The sequence below is a fragment of the Macrotis lagotis genome, chromosome 1 (assembly GCF_037893015.1).
Source record: "Macrotis lagotis isolate mMagLag1 chromosome 1, bilby.v1.9.chrom.fasta, whole genome shotgun sequence".
NCBI lineage: Eukaryota > Metazoa > Chordata > Mammalia > Peramelemorphia > Peramelidae > Macrotis > Macrotis lagotis.
This window is the reverse complement of record NC_133658.1, coordinates 309,067,052-309,074,763: the sequence shown is the minus strand read 5'-3', so window position 1 is coordinate 309,074,763 and position 7,712 is coordinate 309,067,052. Positions and strand designations below refer to the sequence as shown.

The following is a 7,712-nucleotide window of genomic DNA, read 5'->3' as shown; positions in this document are numbered from 1 at the left end:
TATATGGGTTTAGCTTAGGGAATAGAAGGGAAACAAAGTAGAGAAAGAAGGGTCGGAAGCATGTAGGTGGAAAAAATGACCATAATAAAATTCTAATCATACTGAGAATAATAATAATAATTAATAATGGTGATGATGGTGGTGATGATGATGATGATGATGAAGAATTAACTCCTGGGATATTCGGAGCCTGCCTTGAAAGGCTAATTTATGTGTTAATCCCTAGTTTCATTTGAAAGGGATGATTACAAAGGGATAGGGTGACCCTTTTAGTAGACTATTAACTCAATAAAAAATCAATAATGAGACATGGAAGTCCCCCCCTTCAAAAATAATTAATGCTTTAAGTTACCTTAAGAAAAAAGTCCAAAGTCATGCTGATTTTGGCAACACATATACTGAAATTGGAATGATATGGAGTAAATAAGTATGGCCCCTCTACAAGGATGACACACAAATTCATGAAACATTCCACATTTAAACTTCTTTATGAAAAAAAAAAAAGACCCAGGTTCCAGACATAAATGTAGGTAGTCTCACTGTTCCTTTCAGGATAGTTAGATTGCATCTGTATTGTTGCATTAGTTCTGAGTATCTCATTTGATGAAAAATCTTAACAAATGAAAATAGGTCCAGAGGAGATTGACCTAGATAGATAGGATATTAGACACCATTCCATCTGCACATACATGGAAGGAATCAGTTTGCTTTCCTTAAGGAGTAAAGGACTTGGAAGGGACATGATAACTATCTGTGAGTAGCTAAAGAGTTGACCAATGGAAAGGAAATTAAATTTGTTCTGCTTAGCCCCAAAGAAAAGAATGAGGAACAACAGGTGAAAATTATGGAAAGACAGAGAGGGAGAGCTCGGAAAAATGGGAAATAGGCCTCTTCCAGAGGTCACTGTGCAATTCCACTACTGAGACTTCATGAGAGGCTTCTGATTATTTGTCAAGCATGCTTTATAGGAAGTCTTATTCAGACATAGGCTGGAATAGATCCATTCTAATTCTGAGATTCTTTGATTCTGTGACCTAAACACCTATGAAAATTTGTTAAGAGAAGGGTAAAACATCACAGTTCAGTTCATGGTAAAGTAGGAAAGTTCACATACAGATTTCTCCCCAGTACCATGGCCTTTGTTGTCATGGTTCTGCCTATCTGCTCTCATAGAATCATAGCTTTAGGGCTGTGAGTGATTTCACAAATCAGCTAGTCAAGCATCTTAATTTTATAGATGAAGAAACCAATGTCCAGAGAGGTTAAATGGTATGCCCAAAGTCACATTTAGTAAGTAGAAAAGGTGGGATCTAACCTGCTATTATGCCTTAGCTCTCTCTCCCTTGTTTGTGATGGGCCCAGGTCCTATTTCATAGCTCATAAATAATTAGTTACCTGTAAGATTATAATTACTCCATACCAAGTGATCCAGGTGTTTATTGAGTTTGGATCAGTTTCTCAAATCTGTTGATTTGATTTCACAATAGCTGTCCCCTCTGCCTCCTGCTTAGCCATAGATAATAGAGCAATCTTTAAATATAGCAAGCAGCCTAGGGTCTGAAATGCTCTCATAGGAATAAAAAACACACCAATGGTTCCATGGCAACAATGGAAATGTGTTTTATGTTACCTTGAATCTTCAAGGAGAGAAATATGCCAATTGAATTCCATTGATTCCCCTGGTCAATCAAAAACAAACATTTAGAACAAGGATAATCTGAAGTCCACTTTCCACAGAGAAAGCCAAGGAATGTCCCTCTCAGTGTTGGACAGGGATTAGAAAGCGGAGTCCTCACTATCTGATCACTTTAACCATAAACCATCTAAGGAAATAGTCTTAAGAGCACAGCCCTACTCTAATCCTGAGAATGATGTCATCCATAGGGTTAAATCATTCTGTCCTTGGAAATGGAAAAGAGGTAATTTGTGTCCAGTCCTCCTTTAGAGTCAATATAAAATTAAAAACGCAACTAGTTGTGTTTTACTGTGAAAGGTATAGGCTGGCATATTTAAGATGAAGTGTCAAGTACATCTAAGTTTGGATTATGTGAAAGACTCTGAAATCTCCTGGGGGGGGGGGAGATATATTTAGACTAATGCAATTAATGACAAAAGATTCTTAGGTGACTATCCCAAAATATCCATACTTTCTGGCTGAGACCGTCACTAGAGCAAAAAGTCCTGTGTTTCTTTCCAACTCTAGACAGCTAGGTGGCCCGGTAGATAAGAGGGCTGGCCCTGAAGTCAGGAAGATTTGAGTTCAAACCAAAGCTTAGATATTCACTAATTGTGTGTCCTTGGGCAAATCACTTAACCCCTGTCTGTCTCAATTTCTTCATCTATTAAATGGAGAGAAATAATAGCATCTATCTCCCACAATTATTGTGAAAATAAAATGGAAAAAATATGGTGCCAGGCACAAAAGAGGCACTATACAAATGTTAACAATAAACATTATTTCCATCATTATCAGTTTTATATTTAAGAAAGAGTTGAGGGGCAGCTTGGTGGCACAGTTGAGTTGGAGTCAGGAGTACTTGGGTTCAAATTAGGCCTCAGACACTTAACAATTACCTAGCTGTGTGGCCTTGGGCAAGCCACTTAACCCCATTTGCTTTGCAAAAACCTAAAAAAAAAAGAGCTGAGTCTCAATCCTTACTCTAACACTTAATAGTTCGTGTGACCATGGTCAGGTCAGCTAGCTTCTCTGAGACTTAGTTTCCTCATCTGTAAAATGATGATATCCCATATAGTATAGTTGCTCAGAGCTGTTATAAAGAGTGAATAAGACAGTAATTGTAAAGTGCTTTGTAAACACTAGGGAATGCGATGGGTGGCATCTATACAGTCAATCTCCCTCAGCAAGCACTCAAATGATGTATGATGAATTTAAATGAATAGCTCTCCCTTTCTTCAATGTTACTGAACCCAATGGAAGTGAAGAGCTCTGGGGTTAAGGTATTGAAGGACCCTGTTAGAATGCAAATATTTGAATAGGGAGGGGAGACAGTTTTCACTCTTCAATCATTAATCTTTTGTGTGATTTATCATATTAGTCAGACCTTAGCAGAGAGGACACCCTTCCTGTGTAGAGAGATGTAAATGTATAGATAAATGTTGTTGTGGGAGAGGATCAGGAATATCCCTCAGTCCTGGACCCTTTCATGAGGGCAAATGAGAAGCCCAGAACCAGAGTTGATGCACCAGATAGAGATGCGGTCTTTGATCTAGGTAAGGCCCAAACTGCTTTCCATTCTATAGTAAGTCAATTGTCATTACATCATTATTGTATTTCTTCTTCTACTACCTTCCCCATTCCTCCTCATCCTCAGGTCTGCCTTTATGTTCTGGAATCCTCAGTATTAACATAATCCTTCTACTCGAGAAATTGAATCTGGGGACCTGAGTTCAAATCCTAGCTCTGATATTAATTAGTCATGTGACCTGGGTAAGTCCTAATTCCTCTCTGAATCTTGTGTTCATCTTCTTAAAATTGGAATAATAACATTTGTAATGAAAGACTGTATAACCTCCTCTTAAAATCAGGAAGTCCATGGTTCAAATTTTGCCTTCAATACATACAAGGCCTGGGTAAATCATTTAACTTTTCTTTGACAAAAAAATGTTGATTTATTTTGTTTTTATAAAACCTAATGTCTCCCAGAACTCTTTCTCCCCTCTCCCAGAAAGCCGTCACATATAACAAATAATATTTTTTAAAAAGATAAAAAAATAATAAAAACTGATATCATTAAAAAGTCTAAAAATATAAGCAGTACTCCATACCTGAAAACCGCCCACCTTTGAAAAGGAGTGAAAGATGTTTTCTCCTATATTAGAAATTATGCAATGTTCATTTTTAATTGTACCAGGGTTGGTCTCTCCATTTACATTGCTGTAGTTATTGTGAATATTGTTTTCTTGATTTTGGTTAATTCGCCATGTATTATTTTGTTGCTGCTCTGTATTCATCAGTCATCATTTCTTACAGTTCAATGATATCCCATTGCATTTAGGTACCACAATTTATTTAGTCATCCCCCAGTTGATGGGTATCTTCTTCATTTTCATTTCTTTACAAAAAATATTACTAAAAATATTTTCATGTATATGAGGAATTTTTTTCTATCAGTGACATTCTTAGAAGGATATGCCTAGTAGTGGATTCCCTAGGTCTCGACATTTTAGACACAGTATTTGTATAATTCCAAATTGTTTTTTAAAATGGGGGTACTGATTCATAGCTCCACCAACAATGCACTGGTGTGTCTATCTCTCATAGCACCTCCAGTATTTACTTTTTTATCACCTTTCTTCATCTTTGCCAATTTGCTGAATATGAGATGATACTTCAGGTCCTTTAATTTTTCAGTGCTCCTAGATAATTCTCTAATCTTCTAAATTAAGATCAATTATTGTTCTATGTCTGTGAAGGGATTTCCCAAACCAAGAACTTCCTGTGCTTTTAATTTCTCACCAGCTGCACAACTTGGGGACTTTTCTGACTCTTTGATCACGCCTTAGGAAGCTCATTCTTCATCATCTTGAAAGATACCTTCAGCCTCCTTATTATCCACTGCCCTTCTGATTGGGGGGAGTGGGATCATGAACTGTAAAACCTCCATTTAAGGAGCAATTTAAGCTGGCTTTAGGATATCTTATTTTTTCCCTGACTATACTACTCTGAGTCTTCTCCACATGCCCCCCTTGTTGGGCACCTTCTCACTTCCTTTCTTGGCCTCAATACAGCTTCTTTTATAGTTTATCATATCACATTACACTATAAATTCCTTGAGTATGGGAACAGTTTCATTTTTTGCATTTGTATCCCCAACGATTAGTATAGTGTCTGACACATACAGAATGTTTAATAAATGTTTATTGACTAGCAGCTCCTTTTAATTTTAGTGCCTTCCCTTTCTGTATATAGCTTGTTTCCACATATTTAGTTATTTTGCTATCTTCCCCATTAGATTGTAAGCTCATTGAGGACAGGGACTGTCTTTTGTATATTTTTGTATCCTCAAAGTTTTGCATAGTACCCTGCATATTAGGCATTTAAGAAATCTTATTGATTGATTGACATTGATGAAATAATGTATATACACATGCATGTATATGCACATGTTTTTATATACTTACCCATATGGACATGTATGCTGTATAAAACACAACTACATAGACAGATATATAATTACACATTCCTATATTGTTGTAAGGAAAACACTTTGTAAACCTTAAGTATTATGGGAATATAAATGGCTATTGCCCTTATTACAAGGTCAAAGACATAATGACCATTTGGCCATCTTTTCCTGATGTTGCTAGACAGAGGAACTCTGGGGAGGGAAGATGAAAAACTGCATAACTTCTCCTTATGTGCCCAAGAGCCACCTTCCCTTTATTTAGGTACCATGTTGGAGGAGAAGATAATTTTAGCAATAACAGTAATTATTATTGCTATTATGATTATTTTCAATAAAATATTGTATTCATATATAAGTTAATGCTTCTAAAGTACTTTCATATCCGTTTTTCTTTTGTTTCTCACAATAATCTTGTAAAATTGATAGCTCAGAAATCATCATACCCATAGCAATAACCGAGGTCCAAAATAGTCATGGGAAGCATAGATTGTGAGCTTATATTGTGCAAAATACTTTACAAATATTATTTTATTTGATCCTTACAACAACCATGGAAAGTAAGAGTTATTATTATACCCCTTAATTTACAGTTGAAGAAACTAAGGCAAACAGAGGTTAAGTGATTGGTCCAAGATCCTACAATTAAGAAAGGATCATAAGCAAGATTTGAACTTGGGTCTTCTAGACTCTAGACCCAGCATTCTAGCTACTGCATCTTGTTGTGGTTCAGTCAAGTCCAACTCTTTGTGATTCCATTTAGGATTTTCTTAGCAAAGATACTGGAGTGGTTTGCCATTTCCTTCTCCAGCTCATTTGAAGCTAAGGAAAGTGAGGCAAACAGGGTTAAGTGACTTACCCAGTATCGAAACAACTAATACATGTCTAAGGCCAGATATGAATTCAGGAAGAGTCTTCCTGACTCAAAGCCTGGTGCTCTACCTACTGCACCTTACAGCTGCCTAATTGTAAGAGATATCAGAGGTCCAATTGCTTCATTTTACATATAAGGAAATTGAAGCCCATGCATGAAAAGTGAATCACTTGTACAGTGTAACACAGGCAAAAAATGGCAGAGCTAGGATTTGAACCCGGATCTCCCAACTCCTAATTTAAAGAGTATGTAATCCTAGAACCGTGGAATATTAAAGATAATGGGAAGAAGAACATTTAATCCAGTAATGTCAAACTCAAATAGAAAAGAAAGTTATTAATCCACTTATTTGGCTGTGGCCAAATATGGACTTTGGGGTGGCTAGGTGGCGCAGTGGATAGAGCACTGGCCTTGGAGTCAGGAGTACCTGAGTTCAAATTCAGTCTCAGACACTTAATCATTACCTAAGCCGTGTGGCCCTGGGCAAGCCACTTAACCCCATTGCCTTGAAAAATCTAAAAAACAAAAACAAACAAAAAAGAACAAATATGGACTTTGTTTAAAAATCTACTGTTACCTATGTTTTGCTGGATTTTAATTTTTATTAAATATTTCCCAGTTCCATTTTATTATGGTTGCATCCCACTGGGGAATGTTATGGGCCATGTTTAGTTCAAGCACTAAATTTCTGACTTAAGTGAAATAATCCAGTACCTACAGCTTCAAGAGGAGAAATCTAAAACCCAAAAAGGAAATTTAACAATGGCAATCACTCCTTCCTCTCCTTTTCCTCCCACAGTACATTGAGAGAAGGAGAAAGGTCCTAGACTAGAAGTAAAACCTAATTTTGGAAATGGGGAGGACCTAGGGTAGAAGTAAAACCTAGGACTCTCAAACCAAGGATTTTACTATATGTAATAATACCTCTCTCAAGACTTAAAAAGGTTTTCTTATTTGCACACAAAAGAAAACGTTTTCTTTTCACATCCAAAGCAGAAACTTTAAGTTGAGTTGTAAAGGCTGACTAAAGTTTACCTTTTTCTTAAGGGATTTATGCATTATTTACATAATTAGATTTTTTTCTCAAGATGTAGAGAAACTAATCCAAAGTGTAGAAACACGATATTTCACATTTCACTATTTAATGGGCTCTTTATCATACCCCTCACAAGGGGCTTTAAGCAATAATGAGGAGGCATCGACTGTGTGTTCAAAAAAGTTGCAAATGTTACAAAACTACAATTCCCAGGGTACAATGCAACCTAGCTCACTTCTCTTTTAGCTGACACTGTCTGAAAAATGAATCAGGGACTGGCAAGGGTAGCAGCTCTGTGAAAGATCCAAAGCAGGAGGATGGTGCTACCACAACAGGAAGAGAGCAGAGCAAATACAGCCCCAGTGGCCAGCTCCTTGGGGACCTTCTCACAGACAGGAGAGGAGACTTTCTCTTTCCCAGTCCTTCATGTTTTCAGTTTCTTAATAAAGATGGGCTAGCCTGGATGGTTAAGGTCATAGCCCCTGCTTCCTGGTTAAAGATGAAGGGAGCAGAGCACTGAGCCTGGAGACAACCTGCCTTTTTTCCCAGAAGAGGTAATCTCTTGATAACATTATCCTGCTGACCTCTTCACTAATTTATTCTCTGAACAAGGGGATGAAAGGAGACTGTGTTGTTATAGTGCTAAAAAAGGATCTGA

At 37.1% G+C, this 7,712-nt stretch overlaps 1 non-coding gene across 1 annotated transcript; it reads left to right on the top strand.

Moving 5' to 3' along the window:
- The first annotated feature begins 377 nt into the window (after positions 1 to 377).
- Positions 378 to 481, top strand: LOC141510559 (U6 spliceosomal RNA). Its single transcript, XR_012475026.1, has one exon. It is a non-coding gene; the product is annotated as a U6 spliceosomal RNA (small nuclear RNA).
- Positions 482 to 7,712: the final 7,231 nt, after the last annotated feature.